Here is a 12,401-nt window from a genome sequence, read left to right on the forward strand (position 1 = left end):
GGATGCGATCATGAGTGCGACAGACAAATAGGTCACGTAAAGAAAACGGAATAAAAGGGGAATCTTGTGGACTACCGGTCTCGGGCTGTCACAGTATATTGTTTTGGAAATCGATTACAAGGGTGCGAATTCCTCTGACCTAGCTCTCGATTGATGTTAACCTTATCTTATCAAACCTAGAGACTCATCTTTATATATAGGTCGAGGTTCTAGGTTTACAAGAGTGCAACTCTCATTACAATTCGTGAGTCGATACATCTCTAACTCGCCTTGTCCCTCACGCAAGGAAACTCTAGGCAACTCTTTTCCCATGTGGGCCGTAAGTCGCCTTCTTCGAGTCTTGGGCCAACCGGCTCTCACAGCGTACATCTTGCATCTTCAGTTTTATAGATAACGTCCCATCTTGCACATGGAGATAGATCCGCCATTATCCTGACCCGGCTTCCTAGGGTGGGTCTTATAACGGGATAACATACCCAACACTATGTAAAGCCACAAAGGTGATAGTCAAGTTGCTACTTAATCCGATTCAACTAAAGTGGGAGAGTTAAACACCCACCAGCCATATTTATGCAACAAGTTGCATGACAGTCGATGGACCGGGTCTCTCGTATGTGGACTAGTGAGGTTGGTCCGGGCCGCTTCATCCCATAATACTGCCAAATCAAAATAAGACTAAGGAAGTAAGAAATGTGAATATCAACACCCACAAACACCTTGTGTTCTGCTCGTGCATGCTATCTACGCATAGACCTAGCTCATGATGCCACTGTTGGGGAACGTCGCATTGGAAACAAAAAAATTCCTATGCTCACCAAGATCTATCTATAGAGATCAACAGCTACGAAACGGGGAGTGCATCTACATACCCTTGTAGATCGCTAAGTAGAAGAGTTGAGAAACGTGGTTGATGTAGTCGAGCGTCTTTGTGATCCAATGATGATCTGTCCGGTAATCCAATCACGAACATCCTCATCAAGTGCAGAACGAACGACACCTCCACATTCAATAATCATACAGCTCAACACCTCGATCCAGCGATCGTGGGTGAGGTAGTAGTTGAGTTCTCCGGCAACACGATAGCGTGGAGGCGGCGGTGGTGGTTCTATTCTTGTAGGGCTACACCGAGCTCTACCGAAATCGTGAATGGGGGGACAAAATGATCTAGGGAGAGAGAGGGGTGCCAAGGTCTTGATGTGTCCTCTTGGGTCGCCCCCCTCTATATATAGGTGGAGGGGCATGGGGAACATATACTCCAAGCCCTAGGGTGCAGACAAGGTGGAAGGAGGAGAAATTCTAGTCGTCCTCCTTCCCATCCATACAAAGGTGGACTTTCCACCTTTCCCAACTGCAAGGGTCTTGAGGGACTTGTGCGCCTGGCCCAATAAGGACAAGGCGCCTCGCCTCAACTCATGCAAACCCTTGGGAGGTCGTGGAACCCTTGGTGGAATTCCGGACTCCTCTCGAAGTTTCCGGAACCTTCTAAAAGCTTCTCAAACCTTTTTAGTACCCAAAATATGACTTCCCATATATAAATCTTTACCTACAAACCACTTCCGAAGATCCTCGTGACATCCGGGATCTCATCCGGGACTCCGAACATCATTCAGTCACCAACACAATAACTCAACTATCTCTATATCGTCACCGAACGTTAAATGTGCAGACCTTGCGGGTTCGAAAACTATATAGACATTACCGAGACACCTCTACAGTGAATAACCAATAGCCGTACCTAGATTTATATCGGTCAAATCAACGATGTCAAGGATTCAGTTAATCATGTATGAAGTTACCTTTGTCCATCGGTATATTACTTTCCCGAGATTCGATCGTTCGTATCTCCATACCTAGTTCAATCTCGTTACCGGCAAGTCTCTTTACTCGTTCTGTAATACAAGATCATGTGAATAACTCGGTAGCCACATTGCTTGTAAGCTTATTGTGATGTTGTATTACCGAGTGGGCCTCGAGATACCTCTCTGTCATAAGGAGTGACAAATCCCAGCCATGATCCATTCCAACTCCACAAACACCCTCGAAGATACCTGTAAGCATATTTATAGTCACCCAGTTATGTTGTGATGTTTTATGGACACAAAGAATTCCTTCGGTGTTAGTGAGTTGCATGATGTCATGGTCATAGGAACAAATACATTAACATGCAAAAAAGCAATAGCAGTAAACTGGATACGATCAAACGCTATGCTTAAGGTTTGGGTCTTGTCCATCACATCCTTCTCCTAACGATGTTATCCCATTATCAAATGACAACTCATGTCTATGGCTAGGAAACCTTAGCCATATTTGAACAACAATCAAGTCCAGCAGAGGCTTACTAGGGACACTTTGTTGTCTATGTATCCACACATGTATATGAATTTCCAGTCAATACAATTATAGCATCGATAGTAGACGATTATTATGAGCACGGAAATATGATAATAACTATTTTATTACTACCTCTAGGGCATATTTCCAGCAAGGACCGCGTCTTTCTTATCTACATGGATGTTCATGATGCTCATCGGCCCCGACTTCATGAGTGTGTTGTAGGCGTGATGGGACGCCATCATGAAGTTAGACAATGTGGGATAGCCCAGGATTCTTTTGTATGACAGCGACATCTTGGCAACATCAAAGGTGACCTTCTCTGTCTGGAAATAGAGCTTGCTACCAAATGTGATTGAAAGGGTTATCTTGCTATTCCGATGAAATCCCTCGTCCACCCCTTGGAAGGAGCCCATGGGTTTCACATCTTAGTCGGGGATTTGCATCTTTTTTATCACACTAGGCGATATCTGGTTCAGGATGCCCCACTGTCGACCAACATCTTCGTGACCATGAGGTCACGAACAGTTGGTGAGACCAACAATGGCACGCTCCAGACCACGCTGATGCAATCAGGGTGGTCCTGAATGTCAAAGATGATGGGAGTGTTATACCACTTGAGAGGCTTCCTTTCTTCTGCCGCATGTGGGAGAAGTCTAAAGATGCGCCTCCGTCAACACACATAGCATCTATAGATTTCTGAAACTCCTTGCTGTCCGATTCATCTCTATTCTTATCATCATCACTATCAGATTGGTCATATCGGTTTGTGGTAGGCTTCTCTTTGTCTGGTTGGCCTTCCCACGCTAGCCACCTCGACCATTGCAGTCCTTTGTGTGAGATCCACGAGCACCATCTCAACCCTTCTCCTTGTTGCACCTTTCATACTCTTGCTTCTGCTTCTCACCAAGTTGTTCTACTTGGCGACACATATTGAAGTTGTAGCCTTTGGTGAGGTGGGTCTTGCTGTACGGCTTGCCAGCCTTCTCCCCTGCCGCGGCCTCATCATCTGCGGAAGGCGCGGCAACATCCGTGCCATCCTCGCCCAGGAGCCTTCTTCCCTCTTTAGCCCACGTGCACCTATTGAGAAGACCGTAAAGCTCGGTGACAGCCACGCCTTGTTGATGCTCATCTCCTCTCGCATGTAGCGATTTCTTACGTTCGTGTGAAGCGCAGCGATCACCGCAGCATAGTGGATGCCGAGGATGTTGTGTTGCACGTGGCTGAATCCCTTGATGTACTTGTGGAGGATCTCGCCGTCTTGCTCGGGGAGAACATGCAGATCGTTGGGCTGCCCTAGGAGCTTGTGGCCCCCATGGTAGTCCCCAACAAACTGGTTGCATAGATCCGCCCACGAGGAGATGGTCCCTTCCGGCAAATTCATCAGCCAACTCCCCACGTTGGGCTTGAGCGCCAACGGGAAGTAGTTGGCGAGCACCTTCTCATCTCGTCCTAGTAAGCATGCACCATGATGGAGAAAATACCTAGGATCTCTGAAGGAGTGATGTTGCCATCGTACTTGTCTAGCAACTCTGGCTTGAAGGCCCTGCTGGAGGGCCAGCAGACTTGCCACAGCTAACGGGTGAACGCTGGACATCCCACGTTGTAACGTAGGCTACCAGGCGCCCCGGAAATGGGCATGTCGATGACTAGATCTGCACGACCATCGGAGCATGCCGCCTCTCAATTGTGGTATGTGCGTCCTCCTTGTGTCGGTCCTGCAAGACTTGGCATTGATCTTGCTTTAGCCACGTGTCCATCGAGACTTTAGACACATCGTCTTGCATGTCGGTCCGGTAGGTAACTCTCTGATGTCGTGGGGATGATTGCACAGTGTGTGCTCCGCCGGCGTTGAGCCCGATGGTGGGCCCTGCAGGAGATGCACACCGCGCACGTGAGGAGCCCGCCGCGTTTGTCTTGTCTTTATTTGCGAAGCTCAAGAGGCTCTGTATGGTCACCCTCCACTCCTCCATCATCTCCAGCGCAGGCGGAAAGTTCACCAATAGTTGTGCCTGTGCTCAAGCTTGCCCCGTTGTATTAGAGACCAGATGGGCCTGTGGGTAGCGGTCTTACTCCTGGCAATGCTAGAAGGAGAACTCTCCTGCGTCGTCATCTGCTGTTGACCCCACTACGGGGAGGTGGTTGAGCCTGTCCTTGGGCCTCCTGCGCACGGCCCCGTGTCATCATCCCGCGAGAGCGGTGGAAGTCTGGCTGCGGCCATCACTTCTGTCGCTGTGGCCATGGGAGTGACATCGTGCCCAGAGCATAATGCGATAGCATGAAGGGAGCGTCCGGGACGCGATTTATGGAGCTCCGCACGGTATTGTGGTTGTGTTTGCCAGTGGGACGGGCCTGTTGCCCGCTCTATCTCCATCGCTCGTAGCGCTTGGTGTGGGCAGCTGGGACATTGAAGAGCGGCCACTGGGCACCCTTAGTCTTCTTGGGCACCATGGGCGTTGACGAAGGCATGCGGAAAAGTCGGTGAAGATACGTGCACAGGAGATCCCCCTACCTTGCAGGCCAAAGATGTGAGCGAGAAAAACAATGATCTATGGGACCTGGGAGGCCCGTTTATGTTCTGCATGGAGGTTTGGGTGCGCGAAGAGCATCAGTCGACCAGATCACGCATGAAGGTTTGTATAGGTTCAGGCCGCTCGGGAGCGTAAAACCCTAAGTCCTGTTTTAGTGGTAGTTGAATAGTTCGGTTCAAGTACAGGAGCACAAAATCCCGGCAAGGATGCTCGAGAGGTGCAACTATGCGTGCAATAGAACATAATGCCTACCCTTACAAAGGAAGCCAGGAGCGTCCTCTTATAGGTTAAGGGGTAACCAATGTGGCTATAATGGTCTTTTTACTAGGTTTACACTGTGTACTGCAATGACGAGACTGCTTATCAGGATAGGTAGTGGGAAATACCAAACTCTAACGGAGTGGGGCAGGCACATTGAATGCGACGTGAGTTGGCGCACTCGCTATGTTCCACTGCAAGGATTGCCTCTCTCCCGGTGCCATCCTCCAAGCTATTTCCTATTCTTCTACCACGTCGCATAACTAGTGTCATTTTAGCTGGAACACGCCCGCAGCCACAGCCACGTGCCTTTGCCAGCTCTGCTCGCGTGCCTGCCTGCTGGACACCTCGATTGGTGCAGAGAATCAGCCCCCTCGGGAGGTGAAACGGCGGCTTGGCGGGATGGAATCTTGTAGGGTGCCACGAGCACACCACTGCATCGGCTTGTGAGAGTCTTGTCATCCAACCATGGCCTTGGTCTTGGTTTGCCCTGGGCTCGGAGTGAGCCCGATAGGGAGTCGATGGCCTGGGTGCCATAGTTGCCCGTGCGTAAGTCTGGGGTACTAAAGCCCCATTTCTTAGTACACTAACAATTTTTCTAGCAATTTTATACGTTAGTCATGTAGAAAAAAGTAAGTGTAGCCTGGTTTACCTCAAAACCTCACAAGAGGCCTTGGAAGCCCCCTCGCATGCCAACCTCCATGGGCTAGTAGCATTGTAGCACCAAACTTATCATGGTGCGGTGCTCGGCAAGGATGGGAGATTTATCTACGCCCTTTTCCACCACTTAGCCGACCCTTTGGATGCTTGTCCTCGGATAGGCGGAGGAGAGCGAACCAGCTGATCCCTCTCCCTTGTTGTAGAACGGACTACCGGGGAGGATGGCCGATTCATCTCGGTGCCCTTAGGCACCAAGGATGTGAGTTCGCCCAGTTATCTCCCTTCTATAGAGGAAGGAACCTTGGCTAAAGGGTCATCGAATTCCGATAACTCCATTCCAGTCGGGGACGTGCTGGGTTCTTTGTCTGTGGTGACCATCGGAGAAGTTGGTGGTGTTGCCTCCCCCTGCACCTTAGACACGGCCTCCGAGGAGTTCTGAGAGAGAAGCCCGTTCGACCCACGGTTTCTTGGGACTCTCCTTTGGTTCTATAGAAGGCGAAAGGGAAGGGTTAGAAGGCCCACAGAGATTATAAATACTATGTAAAACATAAGGGATGAATAGAAAAAGTGATACCTGCTGGAGCGAGGCCCGCTTTTCCAGCCTCTTGCTCCTCGCTCTCCGAGGAGGAGATAACTATGTGGGCCTTGTGCCTAGGAGGCACGACATTGAACGCCCTTGAGAGACACTTCTAACCTCCATGAGACTCCATGCTAAAAGGGTCTTCAAACACTACACTCTTCCTTGTAGGAGAGGAGTTGTTCTTGTCTTCATCCCCCCTCCTCGGCCCCTCCTTCCGAGGAGCCATACTAGACATCCTCGGATTTGGATTGCGAGGGCTCCAAAACTGAAGGACCACTGATCCTCCTACTTCTCTACACCATCTTCTTTGTGGCCTTAGCCGGGCACTTTGAAGGTATCGGGGCTAGAAGTGCCTCGAACTTGGGGGAGATGGCCTCTTCGAGAAGAGGAGTCAGGCAGTCAATATTAGCTGCCTGGTTCAGCCACTTTTGCATACTGGAAATATACTGCATTTAGGAATCATTATATTTGAACGAATGAGGTCGGCGGAAAGAAAAGTTATCTCCTTTGGTGGGCGTGCCTTGGAGTAGCTGCTTTCTGCCCCATCCACGAGGATGTCGATTCCCTTTGCCATAAGAGCGATTTCCACATGTTGTCCATATTGGCACAGAAGAATTGACAGATTTTCAGTGGATTATCAGGGGTGTTGAGCAACATTGTTGAAGTGGAAGAATCCGACACTGTAGCATCACATCGATGATGTGCATGAGCTTGGCGTGGGTCACGAGCTTGTATACCTTCGACTGCGGGTTGGAGACCTCGTTGGGGTTACCCCATTCCACATCTTCCGACTACAAGGAATTTAACTTCCACTGGTACAGGGTTCGGTGAGGTAGAACCCCTCCTCCTTCCAACTTTTCACCATCTCATCATAAGTTCCTTTCGACCAGGCCGCTTTCGAGCATTTATTGATCATGGCTGAGTTGTATTCGACGAGGTCGCTGCCGCTGTCGCCACACTACTGCTCTTGGACTTGCAACAGAAAGTGGTTAGCCATAAGCTAAAATGTGGATGGATTCGCAGGAACGCTTCGCACACACCATAATGAAGGTGGCAAGGTGAAGGATCGATTATGGGGCCAGATTGTAAAAATCGACCCCATAGAAGAAGATAATCCCCCGTACAAAGGGATGCATGGGGAACCCATACCTCTGACGAGGTGGGAGACAAATGCAACGATCTCCCCAGCTTGGGAAGTGGGCATGTGCTGATTAGGCTCCGCACTCTGCAAGCTATGCCTGCAAGGATGTAACCTACCCCCTAAAGCTCCTTGATCGTGGAGAGGTTCACTGTAGTGGGACTCCACCGCCCCTTCAAATCTCCGTCTGCAATTGCGGTGGCAAGGAGTAGAGGATACTATGGTCATAGGAAGCAAGAGATTTCTCAAGGTAGGAGCAACGATGAAGCATGGGGGGAAAGGATTAACCACTCCAGGCGTTTATAGGCAAGGTAAAAGACAAAACGGACACCATAATAGTGTCGATGAAAGCGCCATGTTTTGGTAGGATCGAGCCATTGTGGACTCATAGGGACTAATCCTTGATTGATAATATCCCCTAAGATGCAAAGCATGAGCTATGCTTCGATGTGACATATAAAGGGGTGCTTCGAACCACGGTCGAGTAAGTTATGACCGATAAGCATGATGTCATCTAAATGAGAATTCGGCAAAAGTTGTAAGAACCTCGCCATGTCATTGGTTTGCATGACGGTCTTTTAGGATCTGGTAAGCAACTTAGAGAGAGAGTGTGTGTTTTGAAAGTTCTTGAAATTGTCCATCGAACCTAAGACTCTATTATCCGAAGTCATGCTTCCAAAGACCACTCACATGAAGCTTAGTTCAACATCGAAGACTAGTTCGGGGGCTACTAAGGGGGTCCTGGACTTGGGGGTCCCTGTCCAGGTGAATTAATCCATGGGCCAGGTTGAAGGCCCATCCTGGAGGAAGGACTTTGGAGACTTCACAATGAGGAATGAGCATCCAAGACACTATGAAGACTTGGCGTGCTCTCCAAGGGAGAAGCATTTCGTTTCGCATATAATGCAGAGGTGATAACCGACATTGATGTAATCCTAGATACCCCGGGTGCCTATATAAACCATGGGGTTATAATCTGTAGGAGATATCCATGTAAAACTTCAGAGCCCCTAGGTTTTAGCATGTAAATCCACGATCTCTAGGTAGATCAACTCTGTAATCTTGCAATATCAATACAACAAGAGAAGGACGTAGGGTTTTACCTCCATGAAGAGGGCACGAACGTGGGTAAAATCCTCGTGTTCTTCGTCTCTTGTTAACATCTATCCGATCTAATAGCTCGGTCCCCCTACCTGAGGTTTGTAGGGTTTGACCCTGACACTCATGAACTGTTTCTGATTAGCCAAGATAACACAAATGATTGAAGAAATACATATGTCTGCGAAGTACGACCTACAATTCACTGGGATAACGGTTTGCGTTGAACCACCAAAACAAAAACAATTAAGCGTAAGAAGGTGTGTGTGATACCCGACAAATATTTAATTAATCAGGATTGTGTGGGAAGACCAATAATAACACAGACGTGTCATCATGACAAGTTGTGTGTGTTTTTAGCAGACGGGTCATCCTCAAAAGCTACATGTGTGTTTGGCAGACCATTGTTGGTGAACAATTGTATGAGATGTGATTTGCTCTATTTACAATATGTCCATATATGCTTTGTTTACAGAACAACAACATAGCTTCATAAAATACTTGAACATCCAATTACATAAGTGACTACACAGGACATGTGTATTCCTCAATAAAAATTTACAATTATTAGATGATCATCAAATCAGATTCTTCTGATGATGATGACTGCTATTACTCCGCTTGTGGCTATCACTCGCCTTCTGCAGGAAGAAAGCACTTTCTCATGTCAACGATCCTCCTGTACATCTTGTAGCTTGTGTGCGTGTCCTTGCTCACGTACTTGATGTGTTAATCATCCAGTTCGTTCACCCATGCCTTGTGCCAGACTAACTTGTCCTTATCGCACTCCATCGTCATGTCTTTGTAGTAGGAGTCGATTATGGCCATGGAGAGGTCAACTAGGGAGTCCTTCTGGTTCTTCTTCTCTCTGGATTGTAGGCCTTGTGCCAAACCATGTACTGACCTGGATGTTAACAAGCTTTTGGCAGGCCAAGCCCGAGGTCTTGAACACCATTAGATCGTTGCTGGTGTCCACCATTGCGAACCTCTAGTCGAGGCTGTTGACAAACCTGACAAAACACTCGCAAGGCCTTGGGATCATGCAGTAGTGGTATAAAAGGATGTGATGGCGCACACACAACTAGGTGACGACAACATTTTGATCATGCCCGGCGTGACCGCCGGTGTACTCGAGGTTGAAGCCGACCAATTTGCACTTGTCATCCCTAGCAAGGACCTGCTCAATAGTGTTGATGGAGTTCTCCGCCATGATAGAGTTGATGGAGTCTTCCTGCTATGGGTGTCCACTTTGGCAATAATGGTGTACTACCGCTCTATGCCGAGAGTCACTAGGATCACCGCCATTGGATCCGCGCAGAAAGGTTGAAGAGATGAAGATATGTGCATCCCGTATTTGTCTTCGTGCGTGAGATTCTTGTGTTGTGTGGCACAATCGGAAGGTTGAAGAGATTATGGTCAATGACCACGGGAATAAATGGGTGGCCATCGGAAAGACCAGAATTTGGCACAATCGGAAGGTTGAAGATATGTGCATCCGCATGGAAGTTTTTGCAATGCTTAACTACAAGGTGCGCAATTAAGTACATGCTGGCGTTGGGAGTTTGGTGCAACCTCATGCTTAGGGCACCCCACATTTCTGTGATCGTTCACGCGTGGAGGGACATCTGTAGAACATGTCGTGGCTACTTTTTACCACGAGGAACCTCGTGCATAGAGTAGTTTGCGATGGTGCGTAGAGAACGGGTGTTTGTTATGTACTAAAATGAAAAGGTTATTATTCTTATTAATTGTTTGTGTTATTATCAATTGTTCCCCCTCGGTCCCATCTTCTCACTGCATTGCCGCCTCAGGATTGCGGTGCATGCTTCAGCAAGGCACATGTGTTTCTTTCGGCCACGAGTCGGCTCGAAGAGGCAATAGTGATTCTATTCCGACACAACCGTGCAGGTTCCCGCGCATATTAAGCCAAGCTTCCCTCCCGGCTCGGTGTAACCCCCAAACCCATAATGCTTGCCGGCATGCTATAAAAATCCTCACGGCCGACGACCTCACATCGCAGTCACCCGCTCCTTCCCATAGCTTTCGTAGTTTGCTTATCCCCCATTCCCCGATGGTACCGGCCCGTCTTCATCGCCCCGCCACTTCGCCAGAGGACATGTCTAGCTGGGAGGCTGCACCGCATTGGCAGCGCAGTCCATGGATGCATGTAGTGCACGTGGCGTCCTTGTTGGGTGTCCGCATGCCACCCATCACACGCTCTGCCACCATTGGCCGAAGCCAGCTGTTGCTGGCGACTATCGTGGCCTCTAACCCATTGCCGACCACTTTTGCCGCCACCCTACCAACGGTCTCGTTGGTTTCCCTCCCACTATCAGCCACTGGGGTCCTCACCCGCTCTGCCATCGCGACCCGAAGGCGGAAGGAGGAGGCCGTCAAAGGCTAGGCGCTCGGCTTTTGTGATAGCTCCATTGCATTGTACATCAATTTCCTAGATGAGGAGGAGGAGCTCAAGGTCGATCATGCAAAGAAACTGACCACCATCATGGTTGCAGTAAGAAGCCACATAATTTGCTCGGAATGAGGAGATCTATCCCGAGTCACGCCACTTTGAGGAGGCGTGTTAGGAGAGGCGGAGGGCAGCAACGTCACACAACAGATTCTACTCCTCCAGCTTGTCGGTAGGCAACTCCTCCTCTGCCTTTTACTAAACGCACTCGACAGAGATTGGCTTATGAAAGTAGTACAAAGCCACTCCGTAGTAGTATTTAGCGGCTATTTTGTTCAGTTTATCAAACTATAAATATGGTTGATCTAGACAATGTACTTTAAATTAGCTGGTATATATAGTTGAACTAGTTAATTCAATACGTGGTTGGCGACAATTGGAGAAAATGTTTGGTTGGTTCAGCTAACCAGTTGAACTATGCCGTACAATGATCGCCTAATTACTCTCTGAATGAAATCAATGTTTAGTGAATCTGAGTTGCAAAATTACACCGTACTATTGGTTTTGTTCCTACAAAATTTGACAAATCTCGCCTTGATATGTCATGTCAAGACACAATGCCAGTTTTCACGAATTTTAGACTAGGTTTGGATTTACATGAATTTAAATACCAAGTTTCTCAATGTTTGCGGCCGAGCCAAGATGTGAGGATGTTTTAAGTACATTCCCATTTTTTGCATGGCACCTAAACATGCTGCCAAGTTCTCCTTAGCCTCTTTGATTGACATCTCGGCTAATGAACCCAACATCGACAATTCATGCTTTTTTTAATTCGACGATCTTCAATCTCCATAATATATATAGTGAGGATAATTATATATACATGCAATGAATGAGCTGATCTAGAGACTTAACTTTAGAAGTAATACTACAGATAGTAGGAAGTCATGAGTTCTTTGTCGAGGGCCAGTTGATTGTATAACTGAAAAAAACTCCTCAAATTGAATAGTAATCACGGGAACTCAAATGAATTCGTGCTCTGGTTTCCCTGCCACATACATAGCGTTTTATCCAGACTCCCTGCTGGTTTTCATATACCACTCATGTAATCTGTGCATCATGGTTCTTAGAGGAGGATGACCTGGTTTGGCGAGAGATTTCCTGTCCACGTATTTTATTGTTATTTTGTTACATCACCGGCCAAGTAATCATCAGGATTGGTACCGGGCACCATCTCCAGATGATTAGCAACGACGATATCGAGCTGGGGAATTGTTTTCCCACTTCTTTGTTCTGCTAACCTTGCATCGCTATAAGTAGTTCCCGACCGCACCGCTTGTGCATATGTCTTGTTAAGAATGCGGTCATAGTTGGAATTCGACGGAGGCGCTGGTGGTC

This window comes from Hordeum vulgare, chromosome 6H (assembly GCF_904849725.1).
Source record: "Hordeum vulgare subsp. vulgare chromosome 6H, MorexV3_pseudomolecules_assembly, whole genome shotgun sequence".
In the NCBI taxonomy this organism is placed as follows: domain Eukaryota; kingdom Viridiplantae; phylum Streptophyta; class Magnoliopsida; order Poales; family Poaceae; genus Hordeum; species Hordeum vulgare.